This window comes from Dama dama, chromosome 16 (assembly GCF_033118175.1).
Source record: "Dama dama isolate Ldn47 chromosome 16, ASM3311817v1, whole genome shotgun sequence".
Taxonomy (NCBI): domain Eukaryota; kingdom Metazoa; phylum Chordata; class Mammalia; order Artiodactyla; family Cervidae; genus Dama; species Dama dama.
In genome coordinates, this window is record NC_083696.1 from 14,977,769 (window position 1) to 15,002,209 (window position 24,441).

The following is a 24,441-nucleotide window of genomic DNA, read 5'->3' on the forward strand; positions in this document are numbered from 1 at the left end:
TTGGAAATCCACTTTGGTAAACTTGCCTTGAGTCAAATAAGGCTCATTAATGTTTCAACTGCTAATCCATTTAGTGTCCTATTCACCCTGAGACTTCTAGGAGCATCCCTCTGGTGGTTTTAGAAAGATAACCCTTCTAATCACTAGGCTCAATTGAGCAACTGGGAAAGACAATAGACTGCAGAGGAAGGGGCTGATTGAAGTGTTTGGGAGGAATGGAAGACTGCCTATCAGGACCTTGAGAAAATGAAAGGAACATCTGAAACAAGCTGATATGAGCTGGGCAGGTTTTATCCCAATAATAAACTCTCCTTTCTCCTCTCAAAAGGATTAGGCCTCCAGTGAATGGGAGTGTCTTGTCTTCAGGTCCCATGGCCTTGACCTTCCTTTATACTGTTCAATTCACTTTAAAACCAGGGGTGAATCGGGTGGAGAGGGAGGTGGGAGGGGGGATCGGGATGGGGAATACGTGTAAATCTATGGCTGATTCATATCAATGTATGACAAAACCCACTGAAATGTTGTGAAGTAATTAGCCTCCAACTAATAAAAATAAATAAATAAATAAAATAAAACCAGGGGTGGTATTTATTTGTGATTTTTTTTTTTTTCCCCATTCCCAGCCATGTCCTTCTGAAGGAGGACTTTTACCCCATCAGCAGCTTCAAGAACCATCTACAAGTCAAGAGCACAGTATCCCTGAATTCCGGGCAGAGGAGGGGGCTGCTTTGGCTCACTTCCTTCCTCCTTCCCCAAACAGAATCCAGCTCCTATATAAAATTCATAAATTCTTGGCAGGAAAGAAATCCTCCCATTGGAAGGAACAGATGTTCTACGAGTAACTTTTGCCATCATAACTCTGTTCCTAATATCATACTTTTAAAGTGTGGGGGGATGTTAACTTTTTTTTTTTTTTTAAATGTCAACATGTTCTGGGCAGCTTTTCCATCTCCATCTGTGGCATACACATCACCAACCCTCCCACCGCCCTTTTTTAAATTTCCAGAGACTAGTTGGGAATTGGAAAGATATTAAAAAGTGAAAGTGGAAAATTCAATTCAAGAAGTATGCTAATGTATAACCTAATGCAAAGTAACATGATATTTCCCTCCCAGTTGTAAATCTCAGAAACATTCTTTTCCTTGTCGTGTTAGAACTTGGAGGAGTCTGCAAGACCTTTAACAGGCAGAATGACCAATTAAATTCAGGGGTGATTACTGGTAACAGAATTCCATGAGAGTAACCTATTCATAACATTCCTCTTCTAAAGAAAGCCTCAACTGGTGCTTCAAATTCAAGAGGCTACCAGGCCATTTTCACTTAGTTATCACCTCGTAAAACTGCCCACCTTAAATGCCCATATCCCAGGTGACCGCGGAGAAGGGTCAAGGTCAGTGGATGCCTCTTACCTCGCCTGGATATAACTTTGGAAAGCATGACCCCGCCTCGGTGGGGTTCCCTCGCCAGGGACAGTGATGCCCACTTGCAGCTGCTTTGGCGAGGGCCAGAGCGCCTGCTGGCTGTGGCCTGGCCTCAAACACTCCTGAACACGTTTCGGTTCAAAGTCAGAATTCGGTGAGCGGGCTGGGTGGGAAGTGAAATCTGCAGGGCAGAGGGAGAGAAAGGCGACAGCTTGGGCGGGGTGGGGAAGCAGCGGCCCGACATTCAGATGCGCCGGGGATCCTCCCGGAGTCTCAGCTCTTGGAGGGGTGGGTTTTCCCTCCTCCGCCTGATCGGAGCCAGTGGAGTCCAAATCCCCCGAACCCCAGTGGGGCCGGTGTCGAGCCTGCGGCGTCCATCCCGGAAGACGCGGTCCCTGAAACTTGAATATGCCCAAGCGTAAGTGAGAGCGCGCAGGGCGCGGGGGGTTGTCTGAGCCGGGATCGGCGTTCTCTGCATCCCGGCGGGAAGGTTGGTCAGTGCTTGGGGGCCAGGGGATAGCGGGGGCCGAGGCGGGGGCGAGAGCTGCGCACCGGGACGCGGCGGCCCCCGGGCGCCGGGAGCTGGAGGCGGGCGCAGCGCCGCGCGCGGTCTGCAGTGCCCCCAGCCGGCCGGCCCGGCTGAGGACCGCTGGCGGCCGCAGGGCCGGGTGCCGAGCCGCACCCCTCTTCGTCCCTGCGGAGGCTGACCCAGTGTTACGAAATTTACCATCAATTCGAGGTGGATTCTCAGTCTGGTTCTGTCACTTACTGGCTTCCTGCCCCCGGGAGCTCTGGACGTCTGCCTCCCTTTAGCTAATGTGGATAATACCCCAGACAAAGTTGATGAAATAGTTGAGAACGCGCCATCAAGTGCCTGGTATATAGTAAGTGAAGTGAAAGTCGCTCAGTCGTGTCCGACTCTGCGACCCCATGGACCATAGCCTGCCGGGCTCCTCTGTCCAAGGAATTCTCCAGGCCAGAATACTGGAGTGGGTAGTCGTTCCGTTCTCCAGGGGGTCTTACCAACTCAGGGATCGAACCCAGGTCTCCTGCATTGCAAGCGGATTCTTTACCGTCTGAGCCACCAGGGAAGCCCCAAAATACTGGAGTGGGTAGCCTATCCCTTCTCCAGCGGATCTTCCCGACCCAGGAGTCTAACCCAGATCTTCTGCATTGCAGGCGAATTTTTTACCAGCTGAGCTACCAGGGAAGGCATATATATATATTATATACTATAGTATATAGTATATGTATATAAGATGTGGGTATGTAGTAAGTACTCACTAAATGGTGACCCTCACCACCACCACCGTCATCATCATCATTAGCTGGTCATCATCATCATTAGCTGGCTAGGCTTTGGAAAATGGTCTCACTGAAGTCTCTGCTCCTCAATGGTGGGTCTGAGGGTAGGACAGGGAGAGGTGGTTTCTGCCTCCCCTCTGAAGTGGAAAAAGAACCTAAGCACCCACCTGGGGTCCAGCCTTCCTGTGCCTTAGACTCCACCTCTAACTGCGGACTCAGCCATCGCCTCTTTGAACTAATATTCTCATTGCAAAATAGGAATACTCATCCCCAACTCAGAGTTGTTGCCAGACAAGAAATGCAGAGCTCCTGATGCATAGCTGACGCTCAGGAAAGTCCCCACCCAGCCCTGTGGCCCCCAGCCAGCAGGTCCCAGAACACCTGGATAGGTAGCACGTGGCGGGCACAGTGCAAGCCCCTTCCCCCTTTGCACTGGCAGTCGGCAGGCCCAGGGTCCCCCTCCTAACACAAGGGAGGTGCTCAACGCAAGCCCCGCCCACCTAGCTGTCAGTCATTGTGCCATGTATTGAGTCCTTACTCTGTACCTCTTCTATCCCCATCTGACTGGGACAGCTTGGGCTGCAGGAGGCTTTAACTCTGAGGTCCTTCTGCTTCACCTCCCCTAGCGTCTCCCGTCCCCCGGACGCCTCAGATCCCTTCTGGAAGTTAGTAGTGTTGGAAATAGTAAGAACATACACTCCTGATGCTGGAGTAATGGAATGTACAGTCAGAGGACCTGGCTGTCAAGAGCAGCTCTACCAGTTTCTGTCTTTATCTCGCAACCTCTCTGAACCTCAGTTACCTCATCTTTTAAAACTGAGGCAATAATACCTTCTGGGGTGATGAATGTGAGGGTCAGTGGATACGTGTCTATAAGAGCGCCAAGCACACAGTAAGTATTCAGTAAATACTAATTTTTATTTGTTTCAAGCATAAGGCAGGTGCCCAGTGAATATTAGTTGGACTGAACTGAGCTTTCCCCTTGGCTGAGTTCTTTAACTGGGAAAGCTTCCATTCAAACTTTCTCCCTGTCCTTAGCACTTGTCAAATGTCATGTCCTGTGACTTACTGCTGGTGACCTTTTTCTAGAGGTTGGTACTTTGCATATAAGAAGAGTGATGGATCTCTTCAGAGTTCAAAACCTAGTATTACCCCTTTCAAACCTGTTCTGTGACACTTACTTCAAAAGCTTGCCGAGATAAAATTCAACATGGAGACCTCATATTTTTGTTCGGTTTTTCATGACCAGTGTGTCTTTTATTTGAGGGCAGAGGGTTTGTTGTTGTCTAGTCACTAAGTCATAACTGGCTCTTTTTCGACCCCCCTGGACTGTAGCTCACCAGACTCCACTGTCCATGGGATTTTCCAGGCAAGAATACTGGAGCAGGTTGCCATTTCCTTCTGCAGGGGATTTTCCCACCCCAGAGATTGAACCATATGTCCTGTGTCTCCCGTATTAGCAGGCAGGTTCTCTACCACTGAATCACCAGGAAAGCCCAATAGAGGGAGACGGGTATAGCATTATTTAAAAGTCCTAAATGAGCATTGTGTAACCATATTTTCTGCCAGCAATTCACATGTGGTTGATTTTGTGGATATGTGATAGGATGTCAGCAACTTCGGGGTCCTGTCCCTTCTCTTGCTCTTGATTAGGACAAACTCTGAAGGGGAAAACAAACAAACAGCGTCCAATCTTAAATGGGCCTTTGCAGTCTCAGGGCATTTGTTTGTCCGTTACATGCTTGTAATCCTCAGCACAGCCCATTTTCCAGATGAGCCTCATTGAGGCAGATGGCTGACTCAGTGCTCCATTCCATGTCACAGACTGGCCTCCACGTCCTGCCTCATCTCCACGCTGCTCTCTCAGGCTGTCAACAGAGGGCTTTTTTCACTGGCCATCTGAACAAGTGTTGTTAAAGACTCTTTAGAAATGCTAGGATGTGAGTTTTATTAATACAGAGCACTAAACAAATTAGAGAGTTTCCCATATTATGACAAGGTATGCAACAGCTGTTACTTTACCAAAACTATTCATTATGGGGCCATTTGTTTAAAGGTTACCCCGGTGGCTTGGGGACAGTGCCTTTTGCTCTCTGACTCACAGGAAGCAAAAATAAGTTACTATCAGGTGATGGTCATACTTAGAAACCAAGCTAAAAATTAGAAGGTTTGTCATCCTTGGGAGTAGGGCAGTTGGCTTCACTTTTCAAACTGGTAAGTGTTAGATGGTTCAAAATTGAATATTTTCTTTGTGTCATATTTAGTTTTTAGAAAAAAATCTATTGAAATATTTGCTAATTCCAGTGTGCAGTTTCTGTGCTTGGCCATACTCAAAGGCTATTCTGTGGTCTCTGGCTTCCAGTATTTCACAGGTGGGTAGCAGGGATGCATATATGAAGTGCATCGAATAGTCACCTTATCATAATCACAATAGCTGCTTCCTGGGTTTATGAGGCCAGGCCAGATGAGAAGCACAGGTGAGACCCAGTTGCTGAGACCCCCCAACCCAAGGCAGGCTCTTCCAAGCACAGAGGTTTCATTAGTCAAATTTTTAGACAGAGAAGCCGAGGCTCTGAAAAGAGAAGAGGTTTGCTGGTTCACAGCATACCCAGGATTCAAATTCAAAGATTTAATTCAAAGCAACTTTGTTATTTCCCTTCTAGCCCAGGGCAACTTCTCAAAGAACCTTTGAAGAGCCTTCTCTTTAACCAGCCTGTGTATACAGTGGAACTTAAAGGTTGCCCAGGTGTTCACTGGCTCTTTGGCTTATGAAATTTCTCAATCATGTCAAATGCATTCCCCCATCTTCCACTCTATTTCAGTTTTCCATGGAGAATTATGCCTTCCTATCTCTATTTGTATTTATCCTCAAAGTTAACATGCAATGACTTCCTTCACTCCCTTCCAAAAGGACGAATTTTATTTAGCACACGAGTGTATCAGGGATCTCAAGTGCTTTGAGGACTAAACAAGTTTTTTATGCATTTGTTTCTTGTCCAGCTTCACTGCGGTATAATTGTATACCAGAAAAACTGCATTTGTTTAATGTGTACAATTTGATGAGTTTGGACATAAGGATACACCCATGATTCCACCTCCACAGTGAAAATAAGAAACATACCCACTACCTCCTCAGATTTCCTTGTATCCCTTTGTGTGTGTGTGCGTGTGTGTGCTTGTTGGTGTCATAAGAACCCTAAACATGAGATCTACCCTCTTAACAAATGTTTAAGTACGAGACACCACATTATTAATTATACTCCCTATGTTGTATAACAGATCTCTAGAACTTACTCATCTTGCATAACTGAAATTTTATACCCACTGAGCAATGATTCCCTCTTTCCTCCTCCCCCTAGCCCTTGGCAACCACCAACCTATTTTCTGCTTCTGTGAGTTTGACTATTTGGACACCTCATATAAGTGGAATCAAGGAATACTTGTCCTTCTGTGACTGGCTTACTTCACTTAGCATAATGTCCTCCAGGTTCATCCATATTGTCACAAATGATAAGATTTCCTTCTTCTTATTTTTAAGGTTGAATAATATCCCATTGATGTTTTCTTTATCCATTCCCCTGTTAATGGACATGGGGTTATTTCCATATCTTGACCACTGTGAATAATGCTACAGTGAAAATGACAGCGAAGATACCTCTTCAAAATACTGATTTCAGTCCTTTGAGATATATACCAAGAACTGGGATGTTTGGATTGTATGGTAGTTTTTTTTTTTTTTTTTTTAATATGGTAGTTTTATTTTTAATTTTTTGAGGAAACTCTGTATTGTTTTCCTATTGATTGTACCATTTTACATTCTCATCAATAGTATACAAGGGATTTGATTTCTTCACATTCTTACCAACACTTATTATCTTTTTAAAAAATAATAGCCAATCCTAACAGGTGTCAGGCAATACCTCATTGTGATTCCCATTTGTATTTATCAAATTGAGTAGCGATGTTGAGCACCTTTTCATATACCTAGTGGCCATATGTATGTCTTCTTTGAGGATGTCTATTCAAGTCCTCTGCTCATTTGAAAAATTGGGCTATTTAGGTTTTCTTGCTATTGGGTTTTATGAGTTCCTTGTATATTTTGGATGTTTACTCATCAGATAAATGGTTTGCAAATATTTTCTCCTTTTTCACCCTGCTGACCATTTCCTTTACTGTGCAGAAGTTTTTAATGTTGTAATCATGATGTAGTACCATTTATCTCTTGTTGCCTAAGCTTTTAAGGTCATATCCGAGAAATCACTGCCAAGGCCAATATCAGGAAGCTTCCCCCTATGTTTTCTTCTAGGAGATTATGGTTTCAGGTCCTACATTTAAGTCTTTAATCCATTTTGAGTTGAATTTTTGTGTATGGTGTAATATAGGGGCTCTGTTTCATTTTGCTTATTGACATCCAGAAGGACTGATGCTGAAGCAGAAGCTCCCATATTTTGGCCACCCGATGTGAAGAGCCGACTCATTGGAAGAGACCCTGATGATGGGAAAGAGTGAGGGCAGGAGGAGAAGGGGCAACAAAGGAAGAGATGGTCAGGTGGCATGAATGTGAGCAAACTCTGGGAGATAGTGAGGGACAGGGAAGCCCGGCATGCTGCAGTCCACAGACTCACAAAGACACAACTTAGTGACTGAACAACAACAACAACAAAAATACAAAATTAGTTTTCCCAACATCATTTGTTGAAAAAACTGTCCTTTCCCCATTGTGTATTCTTGGCAAACTTGTCAAAGACCAGCTAATTGTATATGCACAAATATATTTCTGGGCTCTGTTTTATTCTGTTGGTCTATATGTCTGCCTTAATGCCGGCACCATACAGTTTTAGTTGTTATACATTTGTACTATACTTTTATATTAGAAAGTATAATGTTTCCAGCTCTGTTTTTCTCAAGATTACCATTCTGGGTCTTTAGTGGTTTCACTGAATTTAGAATTTTTTTAAAATTTCTGTTAAAAACACCACTGGGATTTTGATGGAGACATCATTGAATATGCACATCACTTCGAATAGTATGGACATTTAATCAATACTGTGGCTCAGATCATGAACTCCTTATTGCCAAATGCAGACTTAAATTGAAGAAAATGGAGAAAACCACTAGACCATTCAGGTATGACCTAAATCAAATCCCTTATGATTATACACTGGAAGTGAGAAATAGAGTTAAGGGACTAGATCTGATAGAGTGCCTGATAAACTATGGACGGAGGTTTGTGATGTTTAGGAGGAGGGATCAAGACCATCCCCAAGAAAAAGAAATGCAAAAAAGCAAAATGGCTGTCTGAGGAGGCCTTACAAATAGCAGTGAAAAGAAGAGAAGTGAAAAGCAAAGGAGAAAAAGAAAGATATAAGCATCTGAATGCAGAATTCTAAAGAATAGCAAGGAGAGATAAGAAAGCCTTCCTCAGTGATCAATGCAAAGAAATAGAGGAAAATAATAGAATGGGAAAGACTAGAGATCTCTTCAAGAAAATTAGATATACCAAGGGAACATTTCATGCAAAGATGGGCTCAATAAAGGACAGAAATTATAAGGACCTAACAGAAGCAGAAGATATTAAGAAGAGATGGCAAGAATACACAGAAGAACTGTACAAAAAAGATCTTCAAGACCCAGATAATCACGATGGTGTGATCACTCACCTAGAGCCAGACATCCTGGAATGTGAAGTCAAGTGGGCCTCAGGAAGTATCACTACGAACAAAGTCAGTGGAGGTGATGGAATTCTAGTTGAGCTATTTCAAATCCTGAAAGATGATGCTGTGAAAGTGCTGCACTCAATATGTCAGCAAATTTGGAAAACTCAGCAGTGGCCACAGGACTGGAAAAGGTCAGTTTTCATTCCAATCCCAAAGAAAGGCAATGCCAAAGAATTCTCAAACTACCGCACAATTGCATTCATTTAACACGCTAGTAAACTAATGCTCAAAATTCTCCAAGCCAGCCTTCAGCAATACATGAACCGTGAACTTCCTGATGTTCAAGCCGGTTTTAGAAAAGGCAGAGGAACCAGAGATCAAATTGCCAACATCCGCTGGATCATTGAAAAAGCAAGAGAGTTCCAGAAAAACATCTACTTCTGCTTTGACTCTGCCAAAGCCTTTGACTGTATGGATCACAACAAACCATGGAAAATTCTGAAAGAGATGGGAATACCAGACCACCTGACCTGCCTCTTGAGAAATATGTATGCAGGTCAAGAAACAACAGTTAGAACTGGACATGGAACAACAGACTGGTTCCAAATAGGAAAAGGAGTACGTCAAGGCTGTATACTGTCACCCTGCTTATTTAACTTATATGCAGAGTACATCATGAGAAACATTGGGCTGGATGAGCACAAGCTGGGATCAAGATTGCCAGGAGAAATATCAATAACCTCAGATATGCAGATGATACCACCTTTATGGCAGAAAGCGAAGAAGAACTAAGGAGCCTCTTGATGAAAGTGAAAGAGGAGAGTGAAAAAGTTGGCTTACAGGACATGGAAGCAACCTAGATGCCCATCAGCAGACGAATGGATAAGAAAGCTGTGGTACATATACACAATGGAATATGACTCAGCCATTAAAAAGAATACATTTGAATCAGTTCTAATGAGATGGATGAAACTGGAGCCCATTATACAGAGTGAAGTAAGCCAGAAAGAAAAACACAAATGCAGTATACTAACACATATATATGGAATTTAGAAAGATGTTAATGATAACCCTATATGCAAGACAGAAAAAGAGACACATATGTTTAGAACAGACTTTTAGACTCTGGGAGAAGGCGAGGGTGGGATGATCTGAGAGAACAGCATCGAAACATGTATATTATCAAGTGTGAAACAGATCGCCAGTCCAGGTTGGATGCATGAGACAAGTGCTCAGGCCTGGTGCACTGGGATGACCCAGAGGGATGGGGTGGGGAGGGAGGTGGGAGGGGGGTTCAGGATGGGGAACACATGTAAATCCATGGCTGATTCATGTCAATGTAGGCAAAAACCACTACAATATTGTAAAGTAGTTAGCCTCCAACTAATAAAAATAATTGGAGGGAAAAAAATGTTGGCTTAAAGCTCAACATTCAGAAAACTAAGATCATGGCATCTGGTCCCATCACTTCATGGCAAATAGATGGGTTAGCAGTGGAAACAGTGGCTGACTATTTCTTTGGGCTCCAAAATCACTGCAGATGGTGACTGCAGCCGTGAAATTAAAAGATGCTTACTCTTTGGAAGGAAAGTTATGACCAACCTAGACAGCATATTAAAAAGCAGAGATGTTACTTTGTCAACAAAGGTCTGTCTAGTCAAGACTATGGTTTTTCCAGTAGTCATGTATGGACGTGAGAGTTGGACTATAAAGAAAGCGGAGTGCCGAAGAATTGATGCTTTTGAACTGTGGTGTTGGAGAAGACTCATGAGAGTCCCTTGGACTGCAAGGAGATCCAACCAGTCCATCCTAAAGGAGATCAGTCCTGGGTGTTCATTGGAAGGACTGATGTTGAAGCTGAAACTCCAGTACTTTGGCCGCCTGATACGAAGAGCTGACTCATTTGAAAAGACCCTAATGCTGGGAAAGATTGAGGGCAGGAGGAGAAGGGGACGACAGAGGATGAGATGGTTGGATGGCATCGTCAACTCAATGGACGTGAGTTTGGGTAAACTCTGGGAGTTGGTGATGGACAGGGAGGCCTGGCGTGGTGCGGTTCATGGGGTCACAAAGAGTTGGACACGACCGAGTGACTGAACTAAAGTCTTTCAATCCATAAACATGGGGTATCTTTCCATTTTTCCCTTTTTGGTCTTCTTTCATTAGTGTTTTATAGTTTTCAGTGTACAAGTCTTTTACTTTCTTCATAAATTAATTCTTAAGTATTTTTTTAAAATTTAATTTTTTAAGTGTTTTTTTCTTATTGATGCTATGGTAAGGGAAATTGTTTTCTTAATTTTTCTTTCAGATAGTTTGCTGTTACTGAACAAGACACAGTTGATTTTTGTATGTTGATTTTCCTTTTTTTTTTTTTTTTGTATGTTGATTTTCTACTCTGCAACTTACTTAATTAGTTCTAACAGTTTTTGTAGTGGAGTCTTTAGGGATTTCTATTTATAGAATAGAAATCTGTCATCTGCAAAGAGACATTTTACCTCTTCTTTTTATATTTGGATGACTTTTATTCCTTTTTTTTTTTTCTTCTTTTTTTGCCTAATTGCTCTGATTAGGACATCAAGTACGACGTTAAATAGAAATGACAATGAGTGGGCATCCTTGTCTTCTTCTTGATCTTGAAGGAAAAGCTTTCAGTTTTTCCACTGTTAAGTATGATGTTAGCTGTAAGTTTGTTTTATATGCCTCTCATTATGTCGAGGTACATTCCTTCTATATGTAGTTTATTGAGTATTTTTATCATGAAAAAGTATTGATTTTTTTCAAGTGCTTTTACATCTATTGAAATGATTGTATACTTTAATCTCTCTTTCTGTTAATATGGTTTATCACATTTATTGATTTGCATATATTGAAGCATCTTTACATCCCAAGGATAAATTCCACTTGATCACAGTGTATGATCTTTTTAATAAGCTGTTGAATAGGTTTGCTACTATTTCATTGTGGATCTTTGCATCTATGTTTGTCAGGGATATTGGCCTGTAATTTTCTTTTCTTGTTGTGTCCTTATCTGACTTTGATATCAAAGTAATCCTGGCCTTGAACAATGAATTTGGGAGTGTCTCCTCTTTTTCAGTTTTTTTAAAGTGTTCGAGAAATACTGGCATTAATTCCTTTACTATTTTGTAGAATTCACCAGTGAAGCCGTTTGGTCCTGGGCTTTTCTTTTATGGGAGGTTTTCGATTAATGCTTCGGTCTTCCTAGTCGTTATTGATTTGTTCACATTTTCTATTTCTTCATGAGTCAGTCTTGGTAGGCTGTATGTTTCAAGGAAATTGTGTATTTATTCCAGGTTATCCAATTTGTTGGCGTGTTCAAGTAGTTGCTCATGATCCTTTGTATTTCTGTGTCATCAGTTGTAATATAGTCTATTTTATTTCTATTTTTTGTTTCTATTTTTTAAAAATTTGAATCTTCTCTCTCTTTTTTCTTAGTCTAGCTAAATATTTGTCAGTTTTGTTTATCTTTTCAAAACATCAGCTCTTAGTTTTGTTGATCTCTTCTATTGTTTTTCTATACCCTGTTTCCTTTATTTATGCTCTAATTTTTATAATCTCCTTCCTTCTGCCAACTTTGGGCTACAGAGCCTGTGCTCTATAACAAGGGAAGTCACTGCAATGAGCAGCCCCCATGCACCTCAGCTAGAGAGTAGCCCCCACTCAATGCAACAAGAGAAAGCCCAAGCACATCAGTAAAGACCCAGGATGGCCCAAAATAAAATAAAATGTTAAAAAAGCATTATCAGAGGAAAATATTAATAAAGAAACAAATATAAATTGAAAGTCTTCTATCATTTAACTCTCACAAGTTCCTGGAAAGGAGGTATTATTCCAGTTCTAAATTTCAGGAAACTGCGGCTTAGGTAGCCTAACAAACCTGAGATTCTAGTCTCTACTTTATATCATAATCACCCTGGAAATTTTAAGCACATATGGATCCCTGGGCTTCCTGGTGCCCCAGAGCATAAGCTTTTCCTGAAGGTGGGACCTGCTCTCCTGTTCTGTAGGCAAACCTACACCAGTCATTCCAGTTACCATGGCTCAGATTCTATTCCACTATCCTTCAGTTATTAATGTTAGAATGGAGAAGATGGGAGAATTAGGGACACTACCATTGTTACCTCTATTTGTCTTTTGCAACCGTGTGAATCTGGCATTTCACAAACCCAAACACAAGAGGAACTTGACTTACCTGGATTCATGGCTGTATCAGCGTCTAGAACAGTGCCTGGCATGTGATGGATGCTTAATACATATTTGGAAAGAATGGGTGAATGACTAAGGACATCAGGGTAGGAGAAAGGTGATTCAGTGCGTTGTCACGCTGATCAAATCAAGGCCTCTCGCTACCGTACCACACCCCAGGCCACACCTAGAAGGGTGTTCCTTCCTAAAATTAGCCCCCCACTGCTGACTATTGCTGATGGCGGCAGCTACTGAATATAAAGGGGATCTGATACACGTGAGATGATACGAAAACTTTAGGATTTGCAGCAGTAACCATTGTCCTGTTCTGCCATTTAAGAAATAGTGTTGAAACCAGCAAGTGGCTCTCAGGTTTGTCCCAGGCAACATAGTTGTTTGGGCTTTCTTTACAAAATGCCAAGCAGGCTGATTGTGTAAATCTGTCCCTTTATGCCTGATCCCATATTGTTTGCCTGTTTGGGTAGCAGAATAAAAAAGAGAAGTGGCAGAACAAGGACCTACTGTATAGCAGACGGGACTCTGCTCACTGTTGTGTGCCCGCCTGGATGGGAGGGGCGTTTGGGAGAAAACAGACAGCTGAAACTACCACAATGTTTAATCCACTATACCCCGAAACAAAGTAAAAAGTTTGAAGTTTGGGGGGGAAAAAGGCAGGCCTGGGTCAAATCTCCTCTTAGTCAGAGTAGCCATAGAACCTTGTGGTCACCGAAGCACTTTGAATCTTATGTTCATACTTTTCTATATGGGCAGGAGGAGGGAAGAAAGGAGACAACTTTTTTGGTATTGGGAAGTGGTATTTGGTAGTGGGATTTGGTATTGGCATTTGGTAGTGGGAAGTATTGGTGCACACCTGGGTGTTTTGACATGCACTTTGGAGCATATTTGAGAAGCCCTACCTGACCTTCTCCAACTCCTCCAAAGCACTGGCCTTCAAAAGCCTATGGTGCTCACTCTCTTCCTCATGGTTAAAGAAATTCAACACTGAAAGCATAGACTCAAGTGCTGATATATTTACTGGCTAAGGATGGGGCCTTGGTTGAGTTACTTAACCTGGCTTAGCCTTAGTTTCATCTTCTGTAAAAAGGGGAAGACAATAGGGCTTATTAATGTAAGACTGTTAATAAGAATTAAACGGGATAATGCAGTGTCTGTCTCATAGCATGCATTCCATGAGTGCTGGCTATTTTAATCATTGTTATTGTTTTTCTTTCTTTTTTTTTTTTTTTTTTTTAATCATTGTTATTAACTGGGTCAAATTTCCTGGGTATTGGGATGAGGTTCCGTTACTAAATAATGCTGGTAAAGCCATCTCTAAGAGATTGCTGGAGTGAAATGCTTCAGGCCTCTGATGTTTGATGGTTTCTGGCTCGAGCTCATTTACTTTCTGATCCCGTGACCTCAGGGTCTAAGGCAAGCCCCTCCTCATCTTTAGCCCTTAGTGCCCCACTGACCACCCCAAGACACATCATTAAAGGAATCGGCCTAGGTCTCTAACCATGCTGAGCATGTTCTCTGCTACAGTTTGAAGGACCTCATCAAAAAATTCTTCGTTTCTCTCCTATCCTATTCCAATTCTTTGCCCGGGAAGCAGAAAAGAATCCAAATTAACCTTACCATGACTACAAGCTGCAACTTCCAAAGACCAAATCTGGCATCTTGAGACAAGACTAGTACAAGATAAGACTTGAGACAAGACTAGTACAGTCATAATGTAAATTGACTGACAAAACTTGAAATATGTCCAGTATAGCAGCCACAGTCCTGTATGTAAGTATATGAAATTGATCACTGAAGCTGAATGGAGCTGGATGTCCCCAGTCTTAGGAAACATGCACTGAAGTACTTAGGGGTAAAAGGCCATACTGCTTGGAACTTAATCTGAAACAATAAAATCTTAACAATAGATGAATCTGAGTAAAGGGTATATGAGGTTGACTGGTACTTTTTTTGTGTACAACTTTTGTAAGTGGGAAGCTATTTCCAGATAAAAATTTAAAAATAAAAACTTAAGAAAGGGGATATAATGTACAACATGATATATATGTGTGTTATTTATGAAAGTTGTTAGAGTAAACCTTGAGTTCTCATCACAAAAAAAAAATTTTTTTCTATTTCTTCAATTTTGTATCTATATGAAAAAAATTACTTTTGTATCTGTGTAAGAGGATGATTGTTCACTAAACTCATTGTGAGAGTCATTTCATGATGTATGTAAGTCAAGTCATTCTATACGCCTTAAACATACAGTGCTGTATGTCAACTATATGTCAATAAAACAGGAAGAAAAACAAAAACGAACAAAATCTAGTAAAGGGACAAGGAACACCTGAATATTTTGTTAATCCTTTCCCAACTAACACAAGTGCTCTGAAGCAAATAGGTGAGGTTCTGGAGTAAAGATTTCCCAGCAAATACAACTTCATTATAAAATACTCAGGTTTGAGGAGTATGCAAATACTATTCAAGCCAATCACCAGATGGGCGTTTATGTAATATCTTCTATTTCTGTCACAAGTAGTTCAGGTATGGTTTAATGAACCTCTAGGGGCTCACACAATAAATGGCTTGTTCAAGATCACCCAGCCAGTGACCCTGGCTTTGAGTCTGGAGACACATGCCTCGAGATCCATTTCTCTTTTCTGCCCCCCTCTCCCACCATAAGCCAGCATGGGCCAGCCCTGTGGGAATTTACTATTTCCAGGGCACAGTATATAGCAACATGAGAAGATCTTGCATCTAAATCATGTATAAGGAGGCTTCGCTGGTGGTCTCAGGGCTAAGACACTACACTCCATATGCAGGGGGGCCCGTGTTTGATCCCCGGTCAGGGAACTAGATCCCACAGGCCACAACTAAGACTGGGTGCAGTCAAGTAAATATATAAATAAATGTTTTTTAAAAGATCGTGTATGAGGCTGTAGAAACAGCTGTAAAAATAAGGGCATCACTACAGAAGGATTCACATGGAATCTAGTTCAGCCACTAAACAGGCTTTGTGAACTTTTAGCAGGAACTCCACAGATGATCTGCAATGGAAAGGAAACCCCCTAGATGTTGGATTAGTGCTGTGTTTCAAAACCATATAAAGATGAGGAGAGGGATAGCCTAGTGTTTACTTCCACATTTACTATTTTCTGTCTTATCTTCCCAGGTGGCACTAGTGGTAAAGAATCTGCCTGCCAATACAGGAGACATAAGAGATCCTGGTTTGATCCCTGGGATGAGAAGATTCCCTGGAGGAGGGCATAGCAACCCACTCCAGTATTCTTGCCTGGGAAATCCCACGGACAGAGGAGCCTGGTGGGCTACAGTCTATGGGGTCGCAAAAGAGTCGGACATGACTTAACGACTAAACAACAACGGTATTTAATAATTTACATCATATATTCAACACTTCATTATAAAACAGGCTTTGTTTTAGGTGATTTTGCCCAACTGTAGGCTAATGGAAGTGTTCTTAGCATGTTTAAGGTAAGCTAGGCAAAGCTATGATGTTTAAGAGTATTAAGTACATTTTCAACTTATGATATTTTCAATTTACAGTGGGTTTGTTGGGGCATAACCCCATCAGGAGTCAAGGAAGACAGACTGAGAGAAATCCATCTCTTGTATGAAAAGGCACTTACTTCCCCTCTATAATCAGATGTGATAGATGAATCTACCACTGTGCAGCCAGATAACAGATGAGGGAAAGTGTCTCGTTCTATGATCTGCCAAATAACATATGAGAACAAAAGGCTGGAATTAGAATATCAGCATTTTGCCACCTCCAGTGAATTAATTCATCTAGGCATTAGCATCAATGTCTGCTAACTTCAAAAAAAAAAAAACAGAGAACTCTACTCAATATCTTGTAACAACCCATCTGGGAAAAGAATCTTGAAAAAAAAAAGGATATATATATATATATACATATATATATATATGAAGCAATCACTTTGCTATACACCTAATACTAATGCAACATTGCAAATCAACTATACTCCAATATATAATAAAGTAAAAATTAAATTTTAAAAAGGAATGGAAATGAGACATTGTGTGTCCTCTGATGAAAGAACGCAGTGACACCCATAGGCTTGCCAGAGTGATCACCTTGGTGGCTGATCAAGCCTTTGGGTCCAACTGTCACTTTGCAGGGAACTCAGGGGACGGAGGGAAATGCTGAGCTGCATCCAGAGCATGCAACCAACCAAATCTAGATGGAGAAACTTTACATGTCAACCGGTCACGATCTTCAGTGTACAAAGTGCATGGAAAGGAAAGGATGAAGGAGAAACCTATAGACTAAATAGACTTCAGAGATATAGCAAGTTTGTTTTTTTTAAAGAAAGAACTTCTATAATGTTTAGATATGCCTAAGTGGATGACAAATTCAAGGAAGTAACTCATGTATGGATCATAACATCTTTTTTCTTATTTTTTGGCCAGCCTGTGAGATTTTCATTCCCAGATCAGGACCCTCGGCAGTGAAAGCACAGAGCCTTAACCATTGGACTGCCAGGGAATTCCTGGAAGTACCTACTCTAAAAATCAAGAATTGTGATTACTTTGGAGGGAGGCCTGGGGTGATGAATGGGATGAGGCTCCTGGAAGGCAACTGGGGGTTCCTGGCCAAGCTCTTCTTTTTGACTTGGGTGAAGTTTTAAAAGATGTGTGGCTTTATAATAATTCACTAAGTTATAAGTTTGTGTGGTTCACTCTTGCTGATCTTTATTTTACACTTAAAAATATCAGAGGCAGCACTCTGCAGTTTACGTGCAGGTGGCTTCAAGCTTTGGTACCCAAAGCAACAATCAAGGAGTCAATGACTGTGATCCTTCAAAACCTTCACCATTTCACAGGTGCCATCTTTTCTCACAGCATCACCAGGAAGGAGACCTTGCAGCCCAACACAGGAGGAATAGCAAGAGATTTGAAATGAGAAGGACTTAGGCTAAAGTCTGTGGTCTGCGCTTTTTACTCGTTGCCTTCTACTTTATAGCCCCACCGTTGTGTAAATTCCCCAATGCCAAGGAGCTTCAATTTCCTTGTGCGTCAAGTAGGGGTAAAGTATTGTGAGGATTAGATGTGTGTGCAGTAGTATACAGTAGATGCTCAAGTGATGCTATTACTAAAATTATTCCTACGAGTCAAAGAAGAGGTTGTCGAGGTTCTAGGCCCTGGGAAGTGTGTGTCAGGCCACTGCCATGCTGGGTCGTCACTCTAACTGTTCTCACACTTGCTCCAGGAGGATAGACCCACACAGGGAAACCCGGGGTCACACCTGGGAGCATCTGACCCTTGGGGTGTCCTTCCCTGGAGATAGGATGTAGGAAATCCACGAGTCACCCTGCCAGTGACAAGGTCAATGGCAGAAACTTGACTTTCCCCACCTGGGAGGTGTGGACTCATCAACAGGAAGCCTCCTGCTCACCAGCCTCCGTCTTCAGCCAGCACTGCTGAGGCCACCAGGACCTGTCCACCAGGACACCACCCTCCTAGAGACAAGTCTGGGTGACATCCTCCTACTCCAAGGGATATTTGGAAGTGTCTGGAGATTTCTGTTGCTGTTGTCATAATTGAGAAGAGGCTAGTGGGAAGAGATTAGGGAGGCTGAACATTTCACCACTCCTCATAGCAAAGAATTATTGGGTCCAAAGTGTCAATAGGGCCAAGGTTGAGAAAACTGATCTAGAGGGGAGATGGGCAAGGGAACTGTGATCTGCAACCTCTAGGGCCTGCCTGGGCACCCTGGCCTGTGCCCATTGTACAGACAGAATGCTTGAGGCTATGAGAGATTATAGTGAAAGTGTTAGGCATTCAGTCATGTCTGACTCTTTGTGGCCCTATGGACTGTTGCTTGCCAGGCTCCTTTGTCCATGGAATTCTCCAGGCAAGAATAGGGGAGTGGGTTGCCATTTCCTTCTCCAGGGGATCTTTCTGACTCAGGGATGGAACCTGGGTCTCTTGCATTGCAGGCAGATTCTTTACCATCTGAGCCACCAGGGAAGACCCAGTGAGAGGTTATAGGACTTGCCCCAAATGGTTTTCAGACACTAAGTTTCATTCTGTGTTTAAAGACCTATCTCAGAATTTCCTGATAATTGGGGTTTGTGGGAACCCTTTAAAATAAGACTTTCAAAGGACAAGGTGAGCCACAAAAAGGAGGTGATGGTTTCCCCCTGTTTTGTGAATTGCTCATAGCACAGACTTTCAATGGCTGCCCATTCCTGACTCTGAGAATCAGTCCTGCTCCTTAGCCAAGCACACAAGCCCTCTCACATCCAGGCCCCATTCAGCTCTCCAACCTCACATCACAATCCTCCCGCCTTGTGCTCACTCTTTCAGCGTTTCCTCCACACCCCACATTGTTACGGCCATGCCTTTGTTCATGTTTGCCAAATGTGGTAGGTACTCATTCTGCCAGATGATTTCAGGGGGATAAAAGAGTGACCATTTTTCACTTGAACATTAGATTTTCATTTTAATGTGTATTAGAAAAAAAGAACCTAAAAAGCAACCCCACAATATAGTGCATCCTTTTTTTTTTTTTTTAATTGTTTATATTTTTAGATTGATGTATGGTGACTTAGGCTTTTCAGGTGGCAGGTAAAGAACCTACCTGGTAAGGAACCACCGTAGAAGACACACGTTCTATCCCTTGGTGGGGAAGATCCCCTGAAGGAGGGCATGGCAACCCACTCCAGTATTCTTGCCCAGAGAGTCCCATGGACAGAAGAGCCTGGCAGTCCAGAGGGTTGCAGAGTCGGACACAACTGAAGCAACTTAGCATGCATACATAGTTGACTTACAATATTATATTAGTTTCAAGTGTGCAACCTGGTGACTCAATACACCACACAAAATTATTATAATATTATTGACTATATACCCTGTGCTGTATATGACATCTCTGTGACTTATTTATTTTATATCTGGTAATTTGTACTTCTCAATCCCCTTCACCTACTCCATCCATCCCCCCCCATTCACCCCACCCCACCCCACCTCCCGTTCCCAGCAGCCAGTAGTTGGTTTTCTGTATCTGTGAGTCTATTTTTTTTATATTTGTGTTTTGTTTTTTAGGTTCCACATATAAGTGAAAGCATACAGTATTTGTCTTTCTCTGTTTGACTTATTTCACTTAGCATACCCTCCAAATCCATCCATGTTGCTACACAATGGCAAGACTCATTCTTTTTTTTAATATATTCTAGAAAAATACAGGACAATTCTTTATTAGGACAGATTAAGAAGACTCATTCTTTTTTATGACTGAGTAATATTCCAGTGTGTGTGTATATGGTGTGTGTGTATATACCACATCTTCTTTATCCATTCATCTGTCAACATGGTGTACCCCTTTAAAACAAATGCATTCAAAGAAATAGTCGATTAAAATATTATCTAAATATTGTATAGGTGGCAGTCAGAGGAAGTACCATTCATTGATGTACACTGACCTGAAATATGGTTTTGCCCTTTCTCTGTCTTCATGCCTTTTCCCTGCCTGACCCTCCCATCTCCCCAACTGGCCTCCCTGTCTCCTCTTCTTTGGCATCCCTTGCCCAGCTGAAGTGGACCCCTCCTTGAAAACGCAGCTGAGGCTTTGATTCCTGCAGAAGCTTCTCTCACCCCCACCCAGTCCTCGAGTCTCAGCTGGGTCAAGCATTTCCTCTGTGAATTCCAGGAGGTGGGACACCCGGCTCAGTGAACTCTGGAGTAAAACTGCCTGGCGCGGCCCAGGCTGGAGCGGAGGCTCTATGGAGTCGTAGTTGTTGAACCACGGGGCACACAGCTCTCCTTTTTACTGTGAGGCTCCTGTCTGGGGTTTAGCCTGTCCTGAGAAATGAGCTCCAGACCAAAACAAAACTTGAGTAACAAGCCAGGACTTGAGAGCAATTCAACTTCAGCTGCACATCCACCCTGGCCAGGCACCACCAGCGTGTGGCACCGGATCCCAACCTGGTTTCTCCAGGCCGTCACTATATGCCTGGAAGTCTCCGAACTCTGAGCTGGGAGGCCCAGATCTATTGCTTTTGGCCAAATCAGTTTTCCTCTCTGAGCTTCTGTGTCCCCATCCGTAAAGTGGGAGAGGGGAGTAAAACCCATCTCCCAAGGTGCCTGGGAGTTTCGCCCTGAGTGAACAGCTGCAGAAGTACTTGGGAATCCATAAAAGGCTTTTGAATGAATGGAAAGGGTTGTTATTTTTAAACTCATAAATGAGGACAGTGAGTGCTCTGGGGTTTTTCAGTATGATGCTGTGTAACTAGAAGAACCGGATTGCACGTTCCTGCATCTGTACCTACATGCGTGCACACACGCACACACCCTGATTACCAAAGGCGCCTTTGAGGTCTCTCTGAGATCCAGCATATGGCCAGTAGCTCACAAAGGATGAATAGGATGCTACAGCTTGGGAGTGGAAAGTCTGAGAGGAGAGACACATGATCAAGACCCAGAAAGAGATTCTTCTCTACAGACAGCCAATGGCACTTGCTTGAACAGCTCTTGTGAGCCAGGCCCTGGCAACAGGGAGACACAGGATGGGACTCTGCCCTCAGTGAGCATCTCTTCCAGCAGGGAGGACCTGCTGTGAATAAGCCATCCATGCTCAGCGATGGCAGTGGATTCACTGCACCTGGGGAACCTCTGGAATTCCCAGATGTAGTCCACAAATCCTGGGGTGCCAGAGCTCCCTACAAGGCAGATGAGAAACAGATTGTTTTAAGATGAAAGAAATGAAATACTACCTTACTAATCATCTTTTACAAGAGTCACAAAAAATACAGAATGTCTTTTATTTTCCAGAGGCGTTTTAAACTGCCTAAGTGTTTGGGGAGAGCAACAGATTAGCAGTAAACAATTGTACCATGTTCAGTGGCTCAGTCATGTCCAGCTGTTTGTGACCCCATGGATGGTAGCCTGAGAGGCTTCTCTGTCCATGGAATTTTCCAGACAGAAATACTGAAGTGGGTAGCCTTTGCCTACTCCAGGGGATCTTCCTGACCCAGGGATCAAACCTGCGTCTCTTAGATCTCCTGCATTGGCAGATGGATTCCTTATTAGTGCGCCACCTGGCAAGTCTTGGCAGTGAAAGGCACAGCTAAATCATGCACCCACCTTAAGGCTAGAGGTACGTCTGTTGCTTTCCAGCCTCACCCCAGGTGGAGCAAAGTGTTCTGCACAATGATCTAAGCTACCAACAAATGCAGGGTCAACATGAGCACAGTCCAATAGCCAGCAAACACTGCCTGCCAGGTGCCAGGCAGGACCTGAGGGTCGGAGGAGGATGAGAGCCTGTATGCAGCCAAGAGTCAGAAAGGCAGACAGTGATGATGCCTGATGCTGGGATGGCCTCTGCCTGGGCTGGGAGCCACAAGGGAGACCTGCACGGAGGAGGCCATCCGGGGCAGTTATGGGACCAACTCTGTCCCCGCCAGCCGTGACCTCCTCTGAAGGACATCCTTGGGGCCATCAGCAGAGCCGCAGGAGAGCCAGGGCCTGATTCCAGGACTGTGGGTCCCTACAACCCACACTCTCCCACGTCTTTGAGCAACTCTAGACCAAGGACCAGTTACTCTGTATCTCCAGATGCCTGGCACAATGTAGGGACTCAAAATAGTTGTTGAATGAAAGATTAGAAGACTATTCCATATCCACAGAAGACCACATACCTTAAATCCTGCATCTCAAGAGTTATGTGTGGCTCTAATTTAGGTCTCATTTATTTGAGCATTTCTTTTAGGCACCTCTGTATGTTCTTATTAAAGTTATGATTAGTATTTGGAGGCAATATATAATACATACAAAAGATGTATCCACCATATATGTAAATTATGAAATACAGTTTGAAAATGAAGACCCAAGTCAAGAACAGAGCATCTCTACTGCTGCTGTGTTTCCGCCTGGGTGAGCCTTTCCTAGCGCCCTCTTGCAGATCATCAGACCTCTCATGACCTTTCTACTGAACTTTATATTTCTTATTCCCTTGTCTTTTAATGTCTTCACTTCAAATGAATAAGAAATAGTCTATTACTTAGCTTATTTTGTTTTCTTTGGTTTGCTCCTCATGAGCAGGTGTCCTACTGCATCAAATTTTACACAGCATGCTTTCTTTACTCCAGTTGTCATGTATGGATGTGAGAGCTGGACCATAAAGAAGGCTGAGAGCCGAAGAATTGATGCCTTTGAACTGTGGTGTTGGTGAAGACTCTTGAGAGTCCCTTGGACTGCAAGGGGATCAAACCTGTCAATCCTAAAGGAAATCAGTCCTGAATATTTATTGGAAGGACTGATGCTGAAGCTGAAGCTCCAGTACTTTGGCCACCTGATGCAAAGAGCTGACTCATTAGAAAAGACCCTGATGCTGGGAAAGATTGAAGGCGGGGGAGAAGGGGGCAACAGAGGATGAGATGGTTGGATGGTTGGATGGTAAACTCAATAGACATGAGTTTGCGCAAGCTCGGGGATTTGGTAAAGGACAGGGAAGCCTGGCATGCTGTAGTCCATGGGGTCGCAAATAGTTGGACATGACTGAGCAACAGAACAACAAGTCATTCATGCCCCTTGTGTTAATATATGATCATTGTTATCCATTCACTTGTGAGTGGACATTATGCTTGTTTCCAGTTGTTGACCCTTATTTCCAACGCTGCTATAAACAATGTGTGGAAATTTTCTGGTGTACACAAGCAGGCTTCATCTAGGGTATACATACCAAGAAGTGGATTGCTCAGTTGTAAGGTTCTGACTTGGCCCAGAATACTCTCGAGTCTTGCCCCTATAACCCCTATGCAGTCCATCCCTCTGTGCTCTGTTCCAGAACAATGACTTGCCGTTACTTCCTGTCTTTAGGACTTAGATCAAACCTGGAATGCCTATCCTCCCCTCTTCCATCTCCTCTCTTCTCTTTGAAGTCCAGCTCAGGGCTCCACCTCTCAGGCTGACGACCAGTCTCCTCTGCATATTTTGGACTTGAGGAGGAAATAGTGCTAAGCTCCGGCTCTGCCATCTCCTGGTCTTGTAATTTTAAAATATGTTTTCATCTATGTGGTCCTCAGATCCGCATCCCTAAAGCAGAAGGGAAATGCTACCACTGCTGCGTGTGACTGGTGCCAGGCTTACATGATGTACAGTCATGCCGCAGTTAACACAATGGCTGTGGTTAGGATCATACGCTTTGGAATGAGATCACTGTGGGCTTGAGGATTAAATGAGTCAATGTATATAAAAGACTTAGCACAATGCCTGGCACATCGAAAATGTGAAGTAATTTCTAACCATTGTTAACACTCACACCCCTATGAAGGAGTCACTATTTTTATTTATTTATTTATTGGTCACACCATGCAGCGTGCGGGATCTTAGTTCCCCGACCAGGGATTGACCCTATACCCCTTTCAGTGGAAGCACAGAATCTTAACCGCTGAACCATCAGGAAAGCCCCTATTCCCAATTCACAGATAAGGACACTGAGACACTGAGCAATTATACAGCTTGTCCAAGGTATATGGTCAGTTAAGATTTGAACTCTAACAAGTCCAAGCCCCTAATTGCAGTTTGGAGATGCGAGCCCAAAAACAAAGTCTCAATATAAGAAAGCATTTTTGCCTTTTCCACCTGTTGGATATTTGGCCAAATCACTTTGACTTGTGTCTGAATCTCTGTTTTTCTCTCTCTGATGATAAAAACTTTCAGATGCAAAAGCCTGGCCATTTTTGCATCTGGTACTTTCCTGGTACAGCTGGGGCAAAAGGAGGCATTTAAAAATGATTGAAATGGTTCATTATTGCCTCTCTCTGTCTTTCTCTCACCTAAAAACCCTCAGTTTTATGAAGTAATAAACCTAA

General features: G+C 43.0%; 1 long non-coding RNA gene across 1 annotated transcript; it reads left to right on the plus strand.

Annotated features, from left to right (window-relative positions):
- Positions 1 to 1,703: 1,703 nt before the first annotated feature.
- Positions 1,704 to 23,659, plus strand: LOC133071392 (uncharacterized). The gene is made up of 3 exons (XR_009696417.1): positions 1,704 to 1,839; positions 15,759 to 15,969; positions 22,717 to 23,659. It is a non-coding gene; the product is annotated as an uncharacterized LOC133071392 (long non-coding RNA).
- Positions 23,660 to 24,441: the final 782 nt, after the last annotated feature.